Here is a 21345-nt window from a genome sequence, read left to right as displayed (position 1 = left end):
AGTGTTGGACTGGATGGGCCACTGGCCTGATCCAACATGGCTTCTCTTATGTTCTTACGACATTTATTCTGTGTGGCTCTTACATTAAGCAAATTTGGCCACCCCTGGTATAAGCTTTTGAGAGTCCAGGTTCCTTTTATCAGACACCAGAGGAAGGGAGTATTGACTCTTGACAGGTTGTATCCTGGAAATCTCATTGGTCTTCAAAATGCCTACGGCTTTGTCTGAAACAAATTCAGTTTCACGTTAGGAGGGGGGGTGGGAAATGGATGGCAACTCCATCAGTGTCTGCCGTCAGTCAGAGTGATGATTGTTTTCCTCCTGACTTTTTTTTTTGAGGGGCGGGTTCTCTAGAACAGGTGAAAGAAACATTCTTCCAGAGCTCTGTGCAATTTGCAAGGACCGGAACCATCGGCAGGCGTAATTATGGACCCCCGCCCTCTTTCTAGCAGCTAATGCAGCTCACGACGGGGTAATTGTGTTTCTCATAGTGTCGAGAATACAGAGCATGAGAAACTTCAGATTCGATGGTGAGGTTGTGTTCTCTGCTCTCAGCATCGAATAACAGCAGAAAACCGCCTGGAACGAAAGCTCTTGAAAAGGTCGTCTTGGATTTCTAACAGGTCGTTCCACACCGAAGAAGTTTCTTAAACCCTTTGAGAGAAGAGCTGCGTGTGTGTGTGTGATGGAGAGCTTGGACAGAGAAACACCATAAATACCTGAATAATCACTTATAAACGCAGTGTGGGTTTCTCATTGTGAATAAAAAGAACCGAGAACGGAGTCCCCTGTCCTGCCTTGGGTGACCAGATGTTGTCTCTGGGCTTGCGGGGGACCCCCCACCCTGTCTCAGCTGCCAGAACCGCGGGTTGCTTTTAACCACTTCTAGGTTTCAAAAAAGAAAAAAAAATCCCGAGTTTCCGTTCTCAGGCATTCGATCGCTTTTCTTGCAGCTGCTCGTTTCATGGTGCGGTCGGTAGCATCGGGCCAGTGTTTCAGAGTCACCCCCGAATCCCCTGCGGCTGCAGTCTTCTCTGGGGAAAGGAGAGCGAGAGAAATGCGTGCCCTTGTGGTGTGTGCCTGTACTTGGAGAAGGAAGTAAAAGTGATAACCCATCCAGAAGTGTTTCTCTTTAAACGAAATTGGAGGGTGATTCTATTTATAGCCGGTTTAAATGTCACCAGTTGACTTTGTACCTTTCCGAGGGCTGCAGTTTGCACAGAAACACTGATCGGGAGAGATAAAACGGCAGAATTAGGAAACTTGTGAGACCGTAATCTACTTATCTCGTGTCGGATACAAGGGATAAATCTTAGCGTTCTCTCCGCGCTGGGTTTTTTTTCTGCTGATGGGGCCGAAGGCAGGGAATGTGGATGAGCAATTATATGCACAAAGAAAAGGTCCCAGGTTCAATCTCCAGTTAAAAGATCTTTGGTGACAGGTGTTGGAAAGGACCTTTCTATACCAGGAAAATATTGCTAGTCCAAGTAGACAGTGCTGAGCTAGATGAGTGCCGGTATGGAATTCTAGCAGGAACTCCTTTGCATATTAGGCCACACACCCCTGATGTAGACAGTCCTCCAAGAGCTTACAAAAAGAGCCTTGTAAACTCCAGGAGGATTGACTACGTAAGGGGGTGTGGCCTAATATGCAAAGGAGCCCCTAGAATTCCACCCCTGGATGAATGCATAATCTGTCTCACTGCAAGGCAAGTGAGAGCCTGGGATTCGGTGGTGGAATATCTGCTGGGCATTCAGAAGGCCCCAGGTTCAATCCTCCGCATCTCCAATTAAAGGATCTTTTGTGACGGGTGTTGGGAAGGACTTTTCTGTATGAGGAATACGTGGCCAGTCTGAGTTGACAATATTGAGCTGGATGGAACACATAAATCTGGCTCACTGCAAGACAATAGAGAGGCTGGGTGGGGCTAAGTGGCAGAGGATCATCTGGGCATTCAGAAGATACCAGGTTCAATCCCTGGCATCTCCAGTTAAAAGGACCGGGCAGTAAGTGCTGTGAAAGACTTCAGTGCCTCACTGGTAGAACATCTTGGCATGCAGAATGTCCCAGGTTCTGTCCTCAGCATCTCCAGTTAAAAGGGCCAAGCAATAGGTGATCAGAACATAAGAGAAGCCATGTCGGATCAGGCCAATGGCCCACCCAGTCCAACATTCTGCCACACAGTGGCCGAAAAACCAGATGCCATCAGGAGGTCCACTGGTGGGACCAGTTGATGTGAAAGACCTCAGTAGCTCATTGGTAGAACATCTGCTTGGCGTGCAGAAAGTCCCAGGTTCAATCCTTGGCATCTCCAGTCAAAAGGCCAAGCAGGAGGTGATGTGAAAGAACGCCACCTGAGACCTGTAGAGCCAATGCCAATTGGAGTAGACAGTAACGACCTTGATGGCCCACCAATTTGATTCTGCATAAGGGAGTCCTGCGCGTCTAGTTTATTGTGATCTGATGGGTTCTGGCATGGTTTGGAGCTCCCAGTCTTTTTTAAATGTTAAGAACATAAGAGAAGCCATGTTGGATCAGGCCAACGGCCCATCCAGTCCAACACTCTGTATCACACAGTGGCAAAAAAAGTTATATATACACATACACTGTGGCTAATAGCCACTGATGGACATGTGTTCCATATTTTTATCTAAACCCCTCTTGAAGGTGGCTATGCTTGTGGCCGCCACCACCTCCTGTGGCAGTGAATTCCACATGTTAATCACCCTTTGGGCGAAGAAGGACTTCCTTTTATCCGTTTTAACCCGTCTGCTCAGCAATTTCATCGAATGCCCACGAGTTCTTGTATTGTGAGAAAGGGAGAAAAGTACTTCTTTCTCTACTTTCTCCATCCCATGCATTATCTTGTAAACCTCTATCATGTCACCCCACAGTCGACGTTTCTCCAAGCTAAAGAGTCCCAAGCGTTTCAACCTTTCTTCATAGGGAAAGTGCTCCAGCCCTTTAATCATTCTAGTTGCCCTTTTCTGGACTTTCTCCAATGCTATAATATCCTTTTTGAGGTGCGGCGACCAGAACTGCACACAGTACTCCAGATGAGACCGCACCATTGATTTATACGGGGGCATTATGATACTGGCTGATTTGTTTTCAATTCCCTTCCCAATACCTCCCAGCATGGCGTTGGCCTTTTTTATTGCAAACGCACAAATATTATTCTCAGGCGTGTAGGGGTGGGGGGGACAGTTTGATCAGTATCTGAGAAAGGCAACTTTGACTCTTGAAAGCTTATAGCAGAAAATTCTCATTGGTCTGGAGTCCAAAGAGTTTGATCTGGGTGTTCTTCTCCTGACCTGAAATGTCCCCGGGAAGCTGTTGTTTTCCCCCACAGTTAATTTTAATCTCAAAGACATCGTTTTCCCTCTGGACACTTGATTTTAGTTCTATTTTTGGCATGCCCTGGCTTAAGAAACAACCGTTTGACAGATTGCAGGACAAGTTAGTGTGACTTCAAAAAAATATCATTTTCGGCGGGGAGGGGGGGCGGGATTCTAGCAGCAGCTCCTTTTCATATTAGGCCACACCGCCTGATGTACCAATCCTCCAGGAACTTGCAAAAGAGAGCATTGTAAGCTCTTGGAGGATTGGCTACTTTGGAGAGGGGTGTGTGCGGATGCTCCTGCTAGACTTTAAGGGAGGGACGGTGGCTCAGTGATAGAGCATCTGCTTGGTAAGCAGAAGGTCCCTGGTTCAATCCCTGGCATCTCCAGCTAAAAAGGGTCCAGGCAAATAGACATGAAAAACCTCAGCTGTTCAAGGGGAGGGAAAGTGGCTCAGTGGTACAGCATCTGCTTGGTGAGCAGAAAGTCCCAGGTTCAATCCCCAGCATCTCCAGCTAAAAAGGGTCCAGGCAAATAGGCATGAAAAACCTCAGCTGTTCAAGGGGGGGGGGGGGACAATGGCTCCATGGTAGAGCATCTGCTTGGTAAGCAGATGGTCCCAGGTTCAGTCCCCAGCATCTCCAACGAAAAAGGTTCCAGGCAAATAGGTGTGAAAAATCTCAGCTGTTCAAGGGGAGGGACGGTGGCTCAATGGTAGAACATCTGCTTGGTAAGCAGAAGGTCCCAGGTTCAATTCCCAGCATCTCCAGCTAAAAAGGGTCCAGGCAAATAGGCATGAAAAACCTCAGCTGTTCAAGGAGAGGGATGGTGGCTCAATGGTAGAGCATCTGCTTGGTAAGCAGAAGGTCCCAGGTTCAATAACTGGCATCTCCAACTAAAAAGGGTCCAGGCAAATAGTCATGAAAAACCTCAGCTGTTAAAGGGGAGGGAAAGTGGCTCAGTGGTAGAGCATCTGCTTGGTGAGCAGAAGGTCCTAGGTTCAATCCCCGGCATCTCCAACTAAAAAGGGTCCAGGCAAATAGGCATGAAAAACCTCAGCTGTTCAAGGGGAGGGAAAGTGGCTCAGTGGTAGAGCATCTGCTTGGTAAGCAGAAGGTCCCAGGTTCAATCGCTGGCATCTCCAACTAAAAAGGGTTCAGGCAAATAGGCATGAAAAACCTCAGCTGTTCAAGGGGAGGGAAAGTGGCTCAGTGGTAGAGCATCTGCTTGGTGAGCAGAAGGTCCCAGGTTCAATCCTCGGCATCTCCAACTAAAAAGGGTCCAGGCAAATAGACATGAAAAACCTCAGCGGTTCAAGGGGAGGGATGGTGGCTCAGTGGTAGAGCATCTGCTTGGGAAGCAGAAGGTCCCAGGTTCAATCCTCAGCATCTCCAACTAAAAAGGGTCCAGGCAAGTAGGTGTGAAAAACCTCAGCTTGAGACCCTGGAGAGCCGCTGCCAGTCTGAGTAGACAATACTGACTTTGATGGACCGAGGGTCTGATTCAGTTCATTTGTTCAATTCCACCTCTGATTTTCTGCATCTTCCAGAGATTTCAATGAGGTCATCTATCAGGGTGAATTAACTTGAGGCCAACACCTGAAGAAGTCCCAGTTGCCTAAGAGAGGTCTTTCTTTCAGCTTTGAAAATTCAGAAAGCTCGTGATCCAGTCAGAATGTGTGATACGCTGGAAAGGAATGCCATAAATCTCTTCTGACTTCCCTCTCCTTTTGACCCACCTCGCCAGGCCTTAACATGGCATCTGTCTAACATTCCATCTCCTCTTCTTTCGTGTAGCTTCAAACAAGTCCACCTTAATGGAAACGAAGGGGACCAGCTGGGGAGGGGAAAAAAAAAATGTTTTCCTTTGTCTCCTCAAATATGACAGGATTTCCTTTTAACTCTCACTGTAAAGAATTTTACATAACCAGGGCTTAAATGCGCTAAGATTCATTTCTGCATCAGGTTTCTGGTACATAAAAATGTCATGGTTTTAATGGCTGATATTTTGTTTAACAAATGGGGATTTCATACCGCTGAGCGGAAGACGGGGTCCATTTTCTTAATGGAATACGCAAGTTGGAGATAATCCTAGATCTGAAGGCTGAGACATTTATATACTTCGAAAATCTACTTTATCTCTAAATGGTTTTACCTTTTGGGTAGGATTATCTCCCCAAACTCCCCCACCTCCACCTATTCTAAGCGGGATGATTTCATGAGGGAATCACTAAAATGCGGTAATAAAGTTTATGGGACTCTGCATCATTCCCAAAATAGTTTATTTGGAACATATGTTGCACGAATAGACTGCACATCGGCCTGGAAATGTGGAAAGGTTTTTATCGGTGTGTTGTTGAAAAGATTTACGTGGACTTTTCAGCCTGACCCATTGCAGGCATAAAGTTGGCTCCCCCAACAAATCATGCTTTGCAAACCAAGTTGGCTTTTGATGTTCAGTTGCACAGTCGATCCCGACTCTTTGCGACCCCATGGACAAAGTCACGCCAAATCCTCCTGTCTTCCACCACCCTCCAAAGTCTGCTCAAATTCATGTTTGTTACATCACTAATGTTGTCCAGCCATCTCATCTTTTGCCGTCCCCTTCTTCTTTTGCCTTCTGTCTTTCCCGGCATCAGGATCTTCTCCAGGGAGTACTCCCTATTCATTTGGTGCTTCAACATCTGACCTTCCAGGGAACAGTCTGGGTTGATTTCCCTTAGTACTCACTGATTTGATCTTCTTGCAGTTCAAGGGACTCTCAAGATTCTTCTCCAGCACCACATCTCAGAAGCATCTATTCTTCTGTGCTCGGCCTTCCTTATGGTCCCGCTCTCGCAGCCATACATTACTACTGGGAATACCATCGCTTTGACTATATGGACTTTTGTTGACTTGGGGGGAACTATTTCTAAATTGCCATGAGAGCCAGTTAGGTGTAGTGGTTAAATGTTCAGACTCTTATCTGGAAGAACCGGATTTGATTCCCTACTCCTCCTCTTGCAGCTGTTGGGATGGCCTTGGGTCAGACATAGCACTCTCTGAGTTGTCCTTGAAAGGTCAGCTTCTGAGAGAGCTCTCTCAGCCCCACCTACCTCACAGGACATCTGTTGTGCGGGAGGGAAAGGAAAGGAGATCATCAGCTGCTCTGAGATTCGGAGTGGAGGGTGGCATATAAATCCAATATCATCATAAGAACATAAGAGAAACCATGTTGGATCAGGCCAGTGGCTCATCCAGTCCAACACTCTGTGTCACATAGCGGCCAAAAAACCCAAGTGCCATCAGGAGGTCCACCAGTGGGGCCAGGACACTAGAAACCTTCCCACTGTGCCCCCCTAGCACCAAGAATACAGAGCATCACTGCCCAGACAGAGAGTTTCAACGATAAGCCTTGGCTAATAGCCACTGATGGACCTCTGCTCCATATGCTTATCCAATCCACTCTTGAAGCTGTCTATGCTTGTAGCTGCCACCACCTCCTGTGGCAGTGAATTCCATGTGTTAATCACACTTTGAGTGAAGAAGTACTTCCTTTTATCAGTTCTAACCCGACTGCTCAGCAATTTCATCGAATGCCCACGAGTTCTGGTCTTGTGAGAAAGGGAGAAAAGTACTTCTTTCTCTACCTTTTCTATCCCATGCATAATTTTGTAAACCTCCATCATGTCACCCCTCAGTCGTCATCGTCTTCTTCTTCTTTACATTTATATCCCAACTTTCTACCTAGTGGGAACCCATAGTAGCTTGCATTTTATCCTCCCAGCAGCTCTGCAAGGTAGGCTAGGATAAGAGTACACGACTGGCTCTCAGGGTCACCCAGTGAGCTTCCATGACAGCATGGAGGTTTGAAACTGGGTCTTCCTCTGGAGGGCCAGCATCAGGGCATAGATGCCAAGACCTTCCCTTGGTGTTGCCTCCTGGCTCTGGGATTTAGCGCCTTAGTGCCTCTGACTGTGGAAATTCACCTCCGTCACCATGATAGACGTCTCCTCCTTGGATGGATCTAGTACTTTTAAAGACTTACTTGGTGGTCTCCTGTCAAAATGCTAACCCAGGCTGACCCTGCTTAGCTTTCAAGATCTTACGAGATCAAGCTAGTTTGGGTTATCCAGGTCAGGGCATTAAAGTTATTACCAAACGCAAATGTCATAGAACTGTCTAAATTAGGGGTGTCAAACTCATTTGTTATGAGGGCTGGATCTGACATAAATGAGACCTTGTTGGGCTGGGCCAGGCTGTATTGGGCTGGGCCAAGTGTGTACCTATTTAAGATTAGATTTTTAAAGGACACAGACAAACATGACTAAAGATTTTTTTTTCAAAAATAAAAACCATTAAAACATGCTTAAAACATTAGAACTTGTTGGTCTTAAAAGTGCTTTCTCCCATGGGATCCAGGGAACTGGGCAAAGGAAGCTCTGACTCTTTCCCTCCCTCCCCAGGGGATCGGGGATTAGGATCCTCAGCCAATGGAGAAAAGCGAGGTTTTGTTCTGTAGCTCCTGTTTGATCAAGCAAGCTTTGTAAAGCAAGCTGAGATGAAGAAGGAAGCAAGAAGGGAGGGAGAAGGAAGCAGATGGCAGCCAGTTGCTCTGGGGCCTGATTTGGCCCCCGGACTGCATGTTTGACACCCCTGGACTAAAGGATAAATGGCTACAAGGGTCTTTTTCATACGCTTCCACTTGCAGAAAAGCTGTATAAAAGATGGAAATTTTGCAACCAATGATGGTGGCCTGGTTCCGGGGGTGAGGTCCCCAGTGTTTTGGAGCCAGTTTTTGACGAACCGTCTTCGTTATTTGCTCCCTGATGGGGCCCAGTTGCAACACTGTCCTTAGGTTTTCTCCTATTATTCGAACAGTCTTTGCAGCTGAGTGCTTGGGTGTATGTGTATGGTTCGTTTTGTGATTTGTTCCCCCACCCCACCCCCGATTGGTAGCACTAAGTTGATTGAGTCCCGAAATACCAGGAAAGATGCTGAATTCGCGTGAAAGTAGACATTAGGAAACTGTAATGAAAGCTGCGAACTGCATCGCCTTCGCTCATCAGCCTTATTGTTGTGCACCTCATTTAGCAGCGGCTGCCAAATTAATCCTTCCAAGGAAGCACCTTGGCTGCGGTGAGAGTGGAAACGAACCGAAGCCAGTTCGGAAAGTGGAGATAATTTCACGAATTAAAAGAAACTGAACTCGCGGGGCGAAATATTCGCATGAGAACCTGAATATTCAAGAGCGCTTGAGATTTTCCAGGCTGGATGTAGAGCTTGAAGCACAAGCTTGCCCCTGACCTGGATGGCCAGAGCCGTATCTTGGAAGCTAGACTGGTTAGAACTTGGATGGGAGATCACCAAGGAAGTCCAGAGTTTCTATGCATGGGCAGTCAAGGGCAGACCACCTCTGCTCTTCTCTTGCCTTGAAGACCCTTTGCTGGCGGCATCAAAAGTCAGTTGTGACTTGACACAACTTACATACCTTGTGAACTCTAGAGAGACTCAGCTTTGATTCACGTCTCCTCCGCCTGAAGCCAGCCTGGGCGACCTTGGTCCAGTCACAGTTGTATCAGGGCTCTGTTAGCCCCACCTAATTCTCCAAGTTGTGAAATTGATGATGAAGAAGAAGATATTAGATTTATTCCCCGCCCTTCATTTTGAACATCAGAGCCACAAAGCGGTTTACAATCTTTACCTTCCTCCCCCACAACAGACAGCCTGTAAAGTAGGTGAGGCTGAGAAAGCTCTCCCAGAAGCTGCCCTTTCAAGAACAACTCTGCGAGAGCTATGGCTAACCCAAGGCCATTGCAGTAGCTGCAAGTGGAGGAGTAGGGAATCAAACCCGGTTCTCCCAGATAAAAGTCCATGCACTTAACCACTACAACAAACTGGCTCTCATTGAGGTCCTTAAGGTGCAGAAAAGCAGGCTATTGAGACGCGCTCTTTTTCTTCTCCTTCTTCTTCCCCTGAAGGACCAACAGGTTGAAGTTAAATCAAAAGAGTTTTTGGCTAAACATTAGGAAGAACTTCCTGACAGGGTGGTTCTTCAGTGGAACAGTCTGAGAGAGCTCTCCCAGAAGCTGCCCTTTCAAGGACAACTCCTATGAGAGCTATGACTGACCCAAGGCCATTCCAGGAGCTGCAAGTGGAGGAGTGGGGAATCAAACCTGGTTCTCCCGGATAAGAGTCTGCTCACTTAACCACTAAACCAAACTGGCTTAGCATTTAGAATATTAAGACCAAATTCGTCTTAGTATCTCACTGATTGCATTTATTTGCACTTGTATTGTATTTGAATTTATTATATTTTTAAATACTATAGGCCTCTCCAAGTCCCCTGTAAAGATAGGGCATGGGGTATGGAGAACCATTTTGGTGTAGTGGTTAAGTGTGCAGACTCTTACCTGGGAGAACCGGGTTTGATTCCCCACTTCTCCACTTGCAGCTCCTGGAATGGCCTTGGGTCAGTCATAGCTCTCATAGGAGTTGTCCTTGAAAGGGCAGCTTCTGGAAGAGCTCTCTCAGACTGTTCCACTGAAGAACCAATCTGTCAGGAAGTTCTTCCTAATGTTTAGAAGAATTGTAGATTTATACCCCACCTGTCTCCCTGAATCAGAGACTCAGAGTGGCTTACAATTTCCTATGTCTTCCCCCCACCACACCCTGTGAGGTGGGTGGGGCTGAGAGGGCTCTCACAGCAGCTGCCCTTTCAAGGACAACTTCTGCCAGAGCTATGGCTGACTCAAGACCATTCCAGCAGCTGCAAGTGGAGGAGTGGGAAATCAAACCCGGTTCTCCCAGAAGAGTCCGCACAATTAACCACTACACCAATCTGGCTCTCTCAGCCCCACCTACCTCACAGGGTGTCTGTTGTGGGAGAGAAAGATAAAGGAGATTGTGAGCCGCTCTGAGATTTAGGGTGAAGGGCGGAATATAAATCCAATGTCATCATCGTCTTCTAAAGAAATAGGTAAATAACCGGGGTGGGGGGGACATGATTCATCCTTATTAGAGTACCACAGTGCAGAGGAAGAATACTTAAATTCAGACAGTTTGGATGCACGCCGAAAGAAAACTGAATCCAGACACGGTTTCACAAAGGCCATTGTGGGCCCTTCTCAAGGGGGGGGGGAGGCAGAGAGTTTTCCCGCCAGGAGTCAAGAATGGTAAAGCGCTCAGACCTGCCTATCCATCTCCCCAACTTTTGTGTCTCGGTTCTTCTTGCGGAGAGAGCAGCCGCAGCCGCAGCCGCGGTTGTAAACCTGGAGCTCCAGTAGCAGGTTTTATTTAGTATGTCATAAAAAACAATCATTTCTCAGGTCATAAAAGGGCCTCCACGTCATTTTCTCTGCAGCGAGCTTTCCGGTGGAACGATTCTATCTCTGAGGTTTCATGCCCCGGGACGCTACCTGGCTCTGTGTATTTATGCACCCAAATAAAATCCAATTTTGCAAATTTTATTAGGTGTGAATTTTTTTGTCAGCAGGAAACGAAATTCATTTTGGAGAGGACAGTGGGCGAGGCAAATGACGGATGCGGATTAAGATTTCTGAGAGGAGAATGGACCTTTGGCAGATTCCTGTTTTCTCCAGTGTGGCTTCATTTAAACCAGGGGTGTCAAATATGCAGTTTGGGGGCCGAATGAGACCCCTGAAGGGCTCCTACCAGGCCCCTGAGCAGCTGACTGTCATCTGCTCTCTTCTCCCTCTCTCTTGCTTCCTTCTGCATCACAACTTGCTTTTCAAGGCTTGCTCAATTGCACAGGAGCTACAGAGCAAAGCCTCTATTTTTTCCACTGGCTGAGGCGCCTCCCATGGGGAGAAGGGGGGGGGGGAGAGAAAGCTTGCTTTAACAGGGTCTCTCAATTGCACAGCAGAGCTGCTGAGCCAAACCTCTCTTCTTTCTATTGGCTGAGGATCTTCCCCCCCTCCCCACCTCCCAGTCCCCTGGTGAAGGAGCTTCCTTTGCCCAGTTCCCTGGATCCCTTGGGAGAAATACAAAGAAAGCATCTTTAAGACCAATGAGTGCTAACATTTTAAGAATGTTTTTTAAAATATATATATATATATGTGTGTGTGTCATTTTCTCTGCAGCGAGCTTTCCGGGAAATAAGGGAGGTGACTAAGCAGATAATATTGTGATACTGCATAACTTCAACTACCATCATGTTCGCTGGGTAAAGAGATGCCTGAGTCAAGGTGTAGTAATGAGATTCCTTAACATCATAAATTACTGAGCACTGGAACAGTTGGCCATAGAGATAACCTGAGAGGTAATGATCTCAGTCAGTTTTGAGTGGGGCTCAAGACCTGGTGCAAGATATAGATGTAGTTGCATCAATAGTGAGCAGTGACCACAGTCAGCATTCAGCATTCATGGCAATAAAAAGTTATAACTAAAGTTCAAAATGGTAACATTTGATTTCAGAAGAGGGAAGTTTACAGAAATGGACATGGCTTCTCTTATGTTCTTATGTGACACAGAGTGTTGGACTGGATGGGCCATTGGCCTGATCCAACGTGGCTTATCTTATGTTCTTATGTGACACAGAGTGTTGGACTGGATGGGCCATTGGCCTGATCCAACAGGGCTTCTCTTATGTTCTTATGTGACACAGAGTGTTGGACTGGAGGGGCCACTGGCCTGATCCAACGTGGCTTATCTTATGTTCTTATGTGACACAGAGTGTTGGACTGGATGGGCCATTGGCCTGATCCAACAGGGCTTCTCTTATGTTCTTATGTGACACAGAGTGTTGGACTGGATGGGCCATTGGCCTGATCCAACGTGGCTTATCTTATGTTCTTATGTGACACAGAGTGTTGGACTGGATGGGCCATTGGCCTGATCCAACAGGGCTTCTCTTATGTTCTTATGTGACACAGAGTGTTGGACTGGAGGGGCCACTGGCCTGATCCAACATGGCTTCTCTTATATTCTTATGTGACACAGAGTGTTGGACTGGATGGGCCACTGGCCTGATCCAACATGGCTTCTCTTATGTTCTTATGTGACACAGAGTGTTGGACTGGATGGGCCAGTGGCCTGATCCAACGTGGCTTCTCTTATGTTCTTATGTGACACAGAGTGTTGGACTGGATGGGCCAGTGGCCTGATCCAACGTGGCTTATCTTATGTTCTTATGTGACACAGAGTGTTGGACTGGATGGGCCAGTGGCCTGATCCAACGTGGCTTCTCTTATGTTCTTATGTGACACAGAGTGTTGGACTGGATGGGCCAGTGGCCTGATCCAACTTGGCTTCTCTTATGTTCTTATGTGACACAGAGTGTTGGACTGGATGGGCCAGTGGCCTGATCCAACGTGGCTTCTCTTATGTTCTTATGTGACACAGAGTGTTGGACTGGATGGGCCAGTGGCCTGATCCAACGTGGCTTATCTTATGTTCTTATGTGACACAGAGTGTTGGACTGGATGGGCCAGTGGCCTGATCCAACGTGGCTTATCTTATGTTCTTATGTGACACAGAGTGTTGGACTGGATGGGCCAGTGGCCTGATCCAACGTGGCTTATCTTATGTTCTTATGTGACACAGAGTGTTGGACTGGATGGGCCATTGGCCTGATCCAACATGGCTTCTCTTATGTGACACAGAGTGCTGGACTGGATGGGCCACTGGCCTGATCCAACATGGCTTCTCTTATGTTCTTATGTGACACAGAGTGTTGGACTGGAGGGGCCATTGGCCTGATCCAACGTGGCTTCTCTTATGTTCTTATGTGACTCAGAGTGTTGGACTGGAGGGGCCACTGGCCTGATCCAACATGGCTTCTCTTATGTTCTTATGTGACACAGAGTGTTGGACTGGATGGGCCACTGGCCTGATCCAACATGGCTTCTCTTATGTTCTTATGTGACACAATGTTGGACTGGATGGGCCATTGGCCTGATCCAACATGGCTTCTCTTATGTGACACAGAGTGTTGGACTGGATGGGCCATTGGCCTGATCCAACATGGCTTCTCTTATGTGACACAGAGTGTTGGACAGGATGGGCCATTGGCCTGTTCCAACATGGCTTCTCTTATGTTCTTATAATAGAGACCTTGTGGAGTTGGGCCATGTTGGGCTGGACCGTGTGTGTACCTGTTTAAGATTAGGTAGCAGAGATACAAGCTTTATAAAGGACACAGACAATCATGAGTAAAGATTTTTTTTAAAAGCATATTTAAAACATTAGCACTCAATGGTCTTAAAGGTGCTTTCTTAGTATTTCTCCCATGGATCCACAGAACTGAGTAAAGGAAGCTCTGTCTCTTTCCTTCCTTCCCCAAGGGACCGGGAGGTGGAGGAGCCTCAGCTAATAGAAGGAAAAGAGGCTTGGCTCAGTAGCTCTGCTGTGCAATTGAGAGAGCCTGGCAAAGCAAGCTCTCCCTCCCCAAAGGGAGGAACCTCAGCCAATAGAAAAAATAGAGGCTTTGCTCTGTAGCTCCTGTGCAATTGAGCAAGCCTTGCAAAGCAAGCTGTTACGTAGAAGGAAGCAAGAGAGAGGGAGAAGGACACAGGTGATGGCTAGTTGCTTGGTGGCCTGATAAGACCCCTCAGGAGGCCTGATTCGGCCCCAGGCCACATGTTTGACACCCCTGAGCTAGAGTTTTTGGAAGACAGAAAAGTCGGTGACCTCTCTAAGTCTGCGTGCTACTTGGTGTCCATACCCTACCACAAATTTTGTTACTTTAAGATGATGCTCTTTATTCTTGGTGCTTAGGGGGCAGCAGTGGGATCTAGTGTCCTGGCCCCACTGGTGGACCTCCTGATGGCACCTGGGTTTTTTTGGCCACTGTGTGACAGAGTGTTGGGCTGGATGGGCCACTGGCCTGATCCAACATGGCTTCTCTTATGTTCTTACGTGACACAGAGTGTTGGACTGGATGGGCCACTGGCCTGATCCAACATGGCTTCTCTTATGTTCTTATGTGACACAGAGTATTCGACTGGAGGGGCCATTGGCCTGCTCCAACGTGGCTTCTCTTATGTTCTTATGTGACACAGAGTGTTGGACTGGATGGGCCACTGGCCTGATCCAACATGGCTTCTCTTATGTTCTTATATGACACAGAGCGTTGGGCTTGATGGGCCACTGGCCTGATCCAACATGGCTTCTCTTATGTTCTACTCCCTTTGTCGTAATTGGAAATCCAGTTCTCTGAAAAGCCATGGAGTATCACTTCTCCAGCCGTTATGCTGTCATGGAGATCGCTTTCCTTTAAGAGCTTTACCTCAGAAATACGAACCAGAAGACCTCGTGATCTTGGCGAAAAAAGCCACCGGAGGCGAACGATTAACTCTGGTTCTTTGCCGTTGCACTAAAGTGCCTTCCTCCCCAGCTTCTGTTTTATACACCCGCTGTTTAAATATTGACGCAGGCTGAGCCACGTTTTCTGTGTTTGCAACATGGGCTGCCTCTCCACCCCCCACCCCCCCCGGCCGCCCTTTTCTTTCACACCAGCAAAAACAGGTTTTGCTGTGTACAGAAGTACCTGGAAAGATCCCCCCCCACCCCGAGAATTTGCCTTAGTTAAGTGTAGCAGGCTATAAGATAGGGGCAGATTCTTTCTGTTTGTTTTAGCCAGCAGAGCAGTGAAGCAGAAAGCGTGTGTGGATGCCGCAGGGTTATTGTCCGCAGAGGCTCCCCAGGGATTCCACAGGATGCAATACTGAGTGTTGGAAGACATGTTGGGTGTCTCGTCGCCAAATAATTTCATTTCTTGAGTCCACATTTCAGCTCTGAAATCTGTGGCTCAGGTTTTTTTTTGGGGGGGGGGCAGGCTTAGAAAGTTATCTCACGTGTATCTTGAGGCGACTGCAGAAAAACCAGGAGCTTTGCAGGGTTTTCACAGCTCCAGACATTGACGTTGTACTGGTGTAGTTCTATAGACCAGGGGTACATAAGAACATAAGAACATAAGAGAAGCCATGTTGGATCAGGCCAACGGCCCATCAAGTCCAACACTCTGTGTCACACAGTGGCAAAAAATGTTATATACACACATACACTGTGGCTAATAGCCACTGATGGACCTCTGCTCCATATTTTTATCTAAACCCCTCTTGAAGGTGGCTATACTTGTGGCCGCCACCACCTCCTGTGGCAGTGAATTCCACATGTTAATCACCCTTTGGGTGAAGAAGTACTTCCTTTTATCCGTTTTAACCTGTCTGCTCAGCAATTTCATCGAATGCCCACGAGTTCTTGTATTGTGAGAAAGGGAGAAAAGTACTTCTTTCTCTACTTTCTCCATTCCATGCATTATCTTGTAAACCTCTATCATGTCACCCCCGCAGTCGACGTTTCTCCAAGCTAAAGAGTCCCAAGCGTTTCAACCTTTCTTCATAGGGAAAGTGCTCCAGCCCTTTAATCATTCTAGTTGCCCTTCTCTGCACCTTCTCTAAAGCTATAATATCCTTTTTGAGGTGTGGCGACCAGAACTGCACACAGTACTCCAAATGAGACCGCACCATCGATTTATACAGGGGCATTATGATACTGGCTGATTTGTTTTCAATTCCCTTCCTAATAATTCCCAGCATGGCATTGGCCTTTTTTATTGCAAATGCACACTGTCTTGACACTTTCAGTGAGTTATCTATCATGACCCCAAGATCTCTCTCTTGATCAGTCTCTGCCAGTTCACACCCCATCAACTTGTATTTGTAGCTGGGATTCTTAGCCCCAATGTGCATTACTTTGCACTTGGCCACATTGAACCGCATCTGCCACGTTGACGCCCACTCACTCAGCCTCAACAGATCCCTTTGGGGTATCGAACTCACTTGTTATGAGGGCCGGATCTGATATAGAATTCTAGAATCGTAGAGTTGGAAGGGACCTCCAGGGTCATCTAGTTCAACCCCCTGCACAGTGCAGGAAACTCACAAACACCTCCCCCTAAATTCACAGGATTCTTACTGCTGTCAGATGGCCATCTAGCCTCTGTTTAAAAACCTCCAAGGAAGGCGAGCCCACCACCTCCCGAGGGAGTCTGTTCCACTGAGGAACCGCTCTAACGGTCAGGAAGTTCTTCCTAATGTTGAGCCGGAAACTCTTAGACATCTTAACAACTAAGCCAGGTCGGCTCTGATCAGTATTTGGAGGGGAGGGGAAGGAGGAGGAGAAGAAGATGGGTTTATATCCCGCCCTATACTCTGAATCTCAAAGCGGTCACAATCTCCTTTACCTTCCCCCCCAACAGACACCCTGTGAGGTAGGTGGGGCTGAGAGAGCTCTCTCAGCAGCTGCCTTTTCAAGGACAACTCCTACGAGAGCTATGGCTGACCCAAGGCCATTCCACCAGCTGCAGGTGAGAGGAGTAGAGAATCAAACCCGGTTCTCCCAGATAAGAGTTCAGGCACTTAACCATTACACCATACTGGCTGGCTTTCTTTGCGGAGGCCAACAACGTCAAACCACCTTGGTTCATCTCTAGCCTTGAGTAGGCTGTGACTTGGCCGCACTTTCTACCACCCACCCACCTCCACCCACACATCTCCACTTTTCTCCCAGTGGGAACACCCAAGCATGTTTCCCAGCTTCTCACCAGCCCACATGCCTACAATACATCTGGGTGCCAAACGGCTGGAGAGCTGTTATGGTCAGCAGTCTCCACCATCCTAGAATCTCGTCTTCCTGAATTCCAAAGGTAAATACGATGCCTCTGAGCAGTTGCAAACAAAGAACTGAATGCCGGCGAACGCCGTGGAGCAATATTGCGTGATCAAAGGGTGGCACACATCTTCAGATGCAAGCAGACGCCGCTGAATTTCTCAAAAGGGTACAAATCGTCACAATTCGTGTTAATATTAATGAACATCCGAAACGCAGCTTGTGAACTTTTCAAGGGAAGATTTGTCTGCCTTCTTGTTTACATTTCGATTGCCAAATCGCTACCCCTTTTATCCTCAAAAGAAAATATCAGGGCGGGTGTGTGTGTGTGTGCCAAAGAAATTAAATACCAGAGGAATCCTGTGTTTCTTTTACATAACGACTTTTGCTATAGACCAGGGGTAGCCAAACTGTGGCTCAGTAGCCAAGTGTGGCTCTTTTGCACACATTGTCACGGCTGGGGCCGGGTCAGGCAAAGTCCAGAGGCAGTCCGAGGTCTGTAGCCAGCAAGCAGGAGTGTCCGAGGTGCCAAATCCAAATCGCTGTGCAAGTATCGCAGGTCCGAGGTCCAGAAGCCGAGGTCAGGGAGTCCAGAAGTCAAAAGCCAAAGTCAGGGATTCAGGAACCAAAGTCAAGCCGGAGTGGATGCTAGAACGTCAGGGAGATGACTAGTTGCTTCCACAAAGCCTCCTCCCAAAGCCCACAGCTATATAGCCCTCTGCTGGCTGTTGCCCATTTGGGCTAATTGCTGGCTCTGGGAGGCAGCCAGGATCCTGTTACAACTCAAGCATCCTTGCTCTTAGGAGGGCCAGAATCCTCTCAAAACTCAGGACTCAGGGAGCGTCTTGCTTGTGAGCGTGCCGCCCTCCTCCGATCCCTGAGGTCCTGACGGAGGCGGTCACGCACACGAGCCACCCGAGAGGGCGAGGCAGGGGGGCTGGGATCTTCCTCTGCAGGGTCCCCAGCACCCATGACACACATTGTGTGGCTCTCAAAGCCCGCACTGTCCTGTTGGCTAGCTTAGAGAAGGTATTTGTCTCTTAAAATCACTTCTCCAAGCCAAGCTTGCCGGTGGCTTGGAGAATGCATTTAAAGTTGCTTTCTTTCCGCGTCTCTCCCCCATCTGTTTATATGAACATACGAAGCTGCCTTATACTGAATCAGACCCTCGGTCCATCAAAGTCAGTATTGCCTGCTCAGACTGGCAGCGGCTCTCCAGGGTCTCAAGCTGAGGTTTTTCACGCCTACTTGCCTGGACCCTATTTAGTTGGAGATGCCGGGGATTGACCCTGGGACCTTCTGCTTACGAGGCAGATGCTCTACCACTGAGCTACCATCCCTCCCTAACACTTATGAAGCTGCCTTCTACTGAATCAGACCCTCAGTCCATCAAAGTCAGTATTGCCTGCTCAGACTGGCAGTGGCTCTCCAGGGTCTCAAGCTGAGGTTTTTCATACCTACTTGCCTGGACCCTTTTTAGTTGGAGATGCCGGGGATTGAACCTGGGACCTTCTGCTTACGAGGCAGATGCTCTACCACTGAGCTACCATCTCTTATTTCCTTCCTTCCTGCATTCCTTCGTTCCTCCCTCCCTCCCTTCCTTGTGGCTCTCAAACATCTGATATTTCTTCCATATGGCTCTTAAATTAAGCAAGTTTGGCCACCTCTGCTATAGACTAATCTTATCCTGCTGATAATGGACGGAAAAGATCCTTATAAGCTCCTGTGCCTTTAATATTTGTTTAATCCCAAAAATTTCACGTCCCATGTTTAACCAACGAACTCACCCCAAAATAAATAGGAGAATGGCAAAAAAAATAAAAAATAAGAGCAATGCAAAATAATTACTTCAGGCCAAATTATATTAATCCATGAAATCCAGATTAATAGCAACGCCGATCTCATGGCCCTGCGGAGGTGAAAACCAAGACATCGAAAACAAATCGTAACTAGTCAATGCCGCAAAGAAGATTAAATAAATCAGCATTGGACTTCCCAGACGAACTGTGTTAAAGCTATGCCGTTTTTTACAGCATTGGCATCGTTTTAAAATTTACATAAAGTGGTGTATGCAAAGAAGCCGCCCTTTTGTAGCGTTACCGCTACCTCTTTGCTCCTCCCCTACGGCGCTCAAGACTTATGCTTTTGTGCATGGTACTCGAAGGCCATTTAGGTTGACTTGACATTGGCGCATTGTTCAAACGGGAGTGCTCCTCGCCGTGCGGGAGGGGGTCAAGTTTTTTGTAAGTAGGGCCGTTGTACTGTATTTAAGATCCGATTGTTCTCACACAGCTGCCCGAAAACCCCGGACCGCCAAACCGTGTTGGGCTCAGACACAATATTTAAATGGATTTGTTATGTCAGCGCTGACGGGCCCCTTTGTTTGAGCTGACAGAAGAATTCCATTGTTTCGAGTTTTCCCAGACTCTGCCGCTAATGCAGGCCCCTGAAGGGACTTGGCCTGTTGACACGGGGCGGAAGAAAATGTTCATAGCGATGAACGCAGTTTGGGAGAGGAGGACCCTCCCAGACTCAGAGTGAGGAAGGACATAGATGTGAAATACTTTATATTTGGTTAAAGTCTAATAAAACTGTTTAAGATTTAAGAGATCGACAAGCTGGCTCATACCAGCTGCTCAAACTCGACACGGTTAGAAAGTTCTTGCAGTCAGCCCAGGCGTAGGGTTGCCAATTTCCTCGTGCGGACTGGGGATCTCCTGAGATTATAAACAGGGGAGGAATTCTAGCAGGCGCTCCTTTGCATATTAGGCCACACCCCATGATGTAGCCAATCCTCCAAGAGCTTGCAAAAAAGAACCTTGTAAGCTCCTGGAGGATTGGATACATCATGGGGGTGTGGCTAATATGCAAATAAGATCCTGCTAGAATTCCACCCCTGATTCTAAGTGATCTCCAGACAAGAGATATCAGTTCCCCTGGAGATAATAGCTGCTGTGGAGGATGGATTCTATGGTATTCTTCCCCCTGAGTTCCCCTACCCTCTTTAGCTCTGCCCTTAAATCTCCAGGAATTTCGTAACCTGGAGTTGGCAACCTTAGCCTAGTGTAGCTTCAGTCACTGCGTGGTTCACATGTCCAGGGTCCCAAATTCAATCCTGGGTGTCTCTGGGTGAAAGGATCTCAGCTAGCTTGTTGAGGAAATGCTGTACTGGAGACTTTAAGAAATGCAGACAGAACAGATGTTGAGGGAATTGATAGAAGACAGTATCAAGCAATTTCCATAGTCTTTCCCAGGCGTCATTCTGGGCAGAAGCTCACAAGAACATATGAAGCTGTCTTCTACTGAATCAGACCTTGGTGGGGACAGTCAGTATTGTCTACTCAGACTGGCAGCAGCTCTCCAGGGTCTCAAGCTGAGATTTTTCACACCCATTTGCCTGGACCCTTTTTAGTTTAAGATGCCGGGGATTGAACCTGGGACCTTCTGCTTACCAAGCACATGCTCTACCACTGAGCTACCATCCCTCCCTAACACTTATGAAGCTGCCTTCTACTGAATCAGACCCTCAGTCCATCAAAGTCAGTATTGTCTACTCAGACTGGCAGCAGCTCTCCAGGGTCTCAAGCTGAGATTTTTCACACCCATTTGCCTGGACCCCTTTTAGTTTAAGATGCCAGGGATTGAACCTGGGACCTTCTGCTTACCAAGCAGATGCTCTACCACTGAGCCACCATCCCTCGGAGCAAAGCTCTAGAACTTCTAAATTTTATTGTGCTTTTTCCTTATTTACCACCCCCCCCCAAAAAAAACTTGCTTCTGGGCTCCATTGTTCAACACCTCCCCCCCCCCCCACCCTGTGAGGTAGATGAAGATATTGGATTTATATCCCGCCCTCCGCTCTGAAGAGTCTCAGAGCGGCTCACAATCTCCTTTCCCTTCCCCCCCCCACAACAGACACCATGTGAGGTAGAAGAAGATATTGGATTTATATCCCACCCTCCACTCCGAAGAGTCTCAGAGCAGCTCACAATCTCCTTTACCTTCCTCCCCCACAACAGACACCCTGTGAGGTGGGTGGGGCTGGAGAGGGCTCTCACAGCAGCTGCCCTTTCAAGGACAACCTCTGCCAGAGCTATGGCTGACCCAAGGCCATTCCAGCAGGTGCAAGTGGAGGAGTGGAGAATCAAACCCGGTTCTCCCAGATAAGAGAGCTACGGCTGACCCAAGGCCATTCCAGCAGGTGCAAGTGGAGGAGTGGGGAATCAAACCCGGTTCTCCCAGATAAGAGTCCACACACTTAACCACTGCACCAAACTGAAAGTGGGTCATGGTCCAGTCTTCACTAATGGCCACCCCTGCTCCTTCCATTGCTCCCTTTTGTACTTTGGAAACCAAGAACTGGCCATGGAAACAGTATCTTCCATGTCATACAT

General features: G+C 47.7%; 1 protein-coding gene and 2 non-coding genes across 3 annotated transcripts in view; 1 reads left to right on the top strand and 2 right to left on the bottom strand.

Moving 5' to 3' along the window:
• The window catches only part of SETBP1 (SET binding protein 1), a 436393-nt gene that overhangs the window by 265762 nt on the left and 149286 nt on the right, over positions 1–21345 (top strand). The window lies entirely within an intron of this gene.
• TRNAT-CGU (transfer RNA threonine (anticodon CGU)) lies at positions 18220–18294 on the bottom strand. The gene has a single exon. It is a non-coding gene; the product is annotated as a tRNA-Thr (tRNA).
• TRNAT-CGU (transfer RNA threonine (anticodon CGU)) lies at positions 18433–18505 on the bottom strand. The gene has a single exon. It is a non-coding gene; the product is annotated as a tRNA-Thr (tRNA).

This window comes from Heteronotia binoei, chromosome 4 (genome assembly GCF_032191835.1).
Source record: "Heteronotia binoei isolate CCM8104 ecotype False Entrance Well chromosome 4, APGP_CSIRO_Hbin_v1, whole genome shotgun sequence".
Lineage (NCBI taxonomy): Eukaryota > Metazoa > Chordata > Lepidosauria > Squamata > Gekkonidae > Heteronotia > Heteronotia binoei.
The sequence above is the reverse complement of the archived record's forward strand: the minus strand, read 5'-3'. Positions and strand labels throughout refer to the sequence as shown.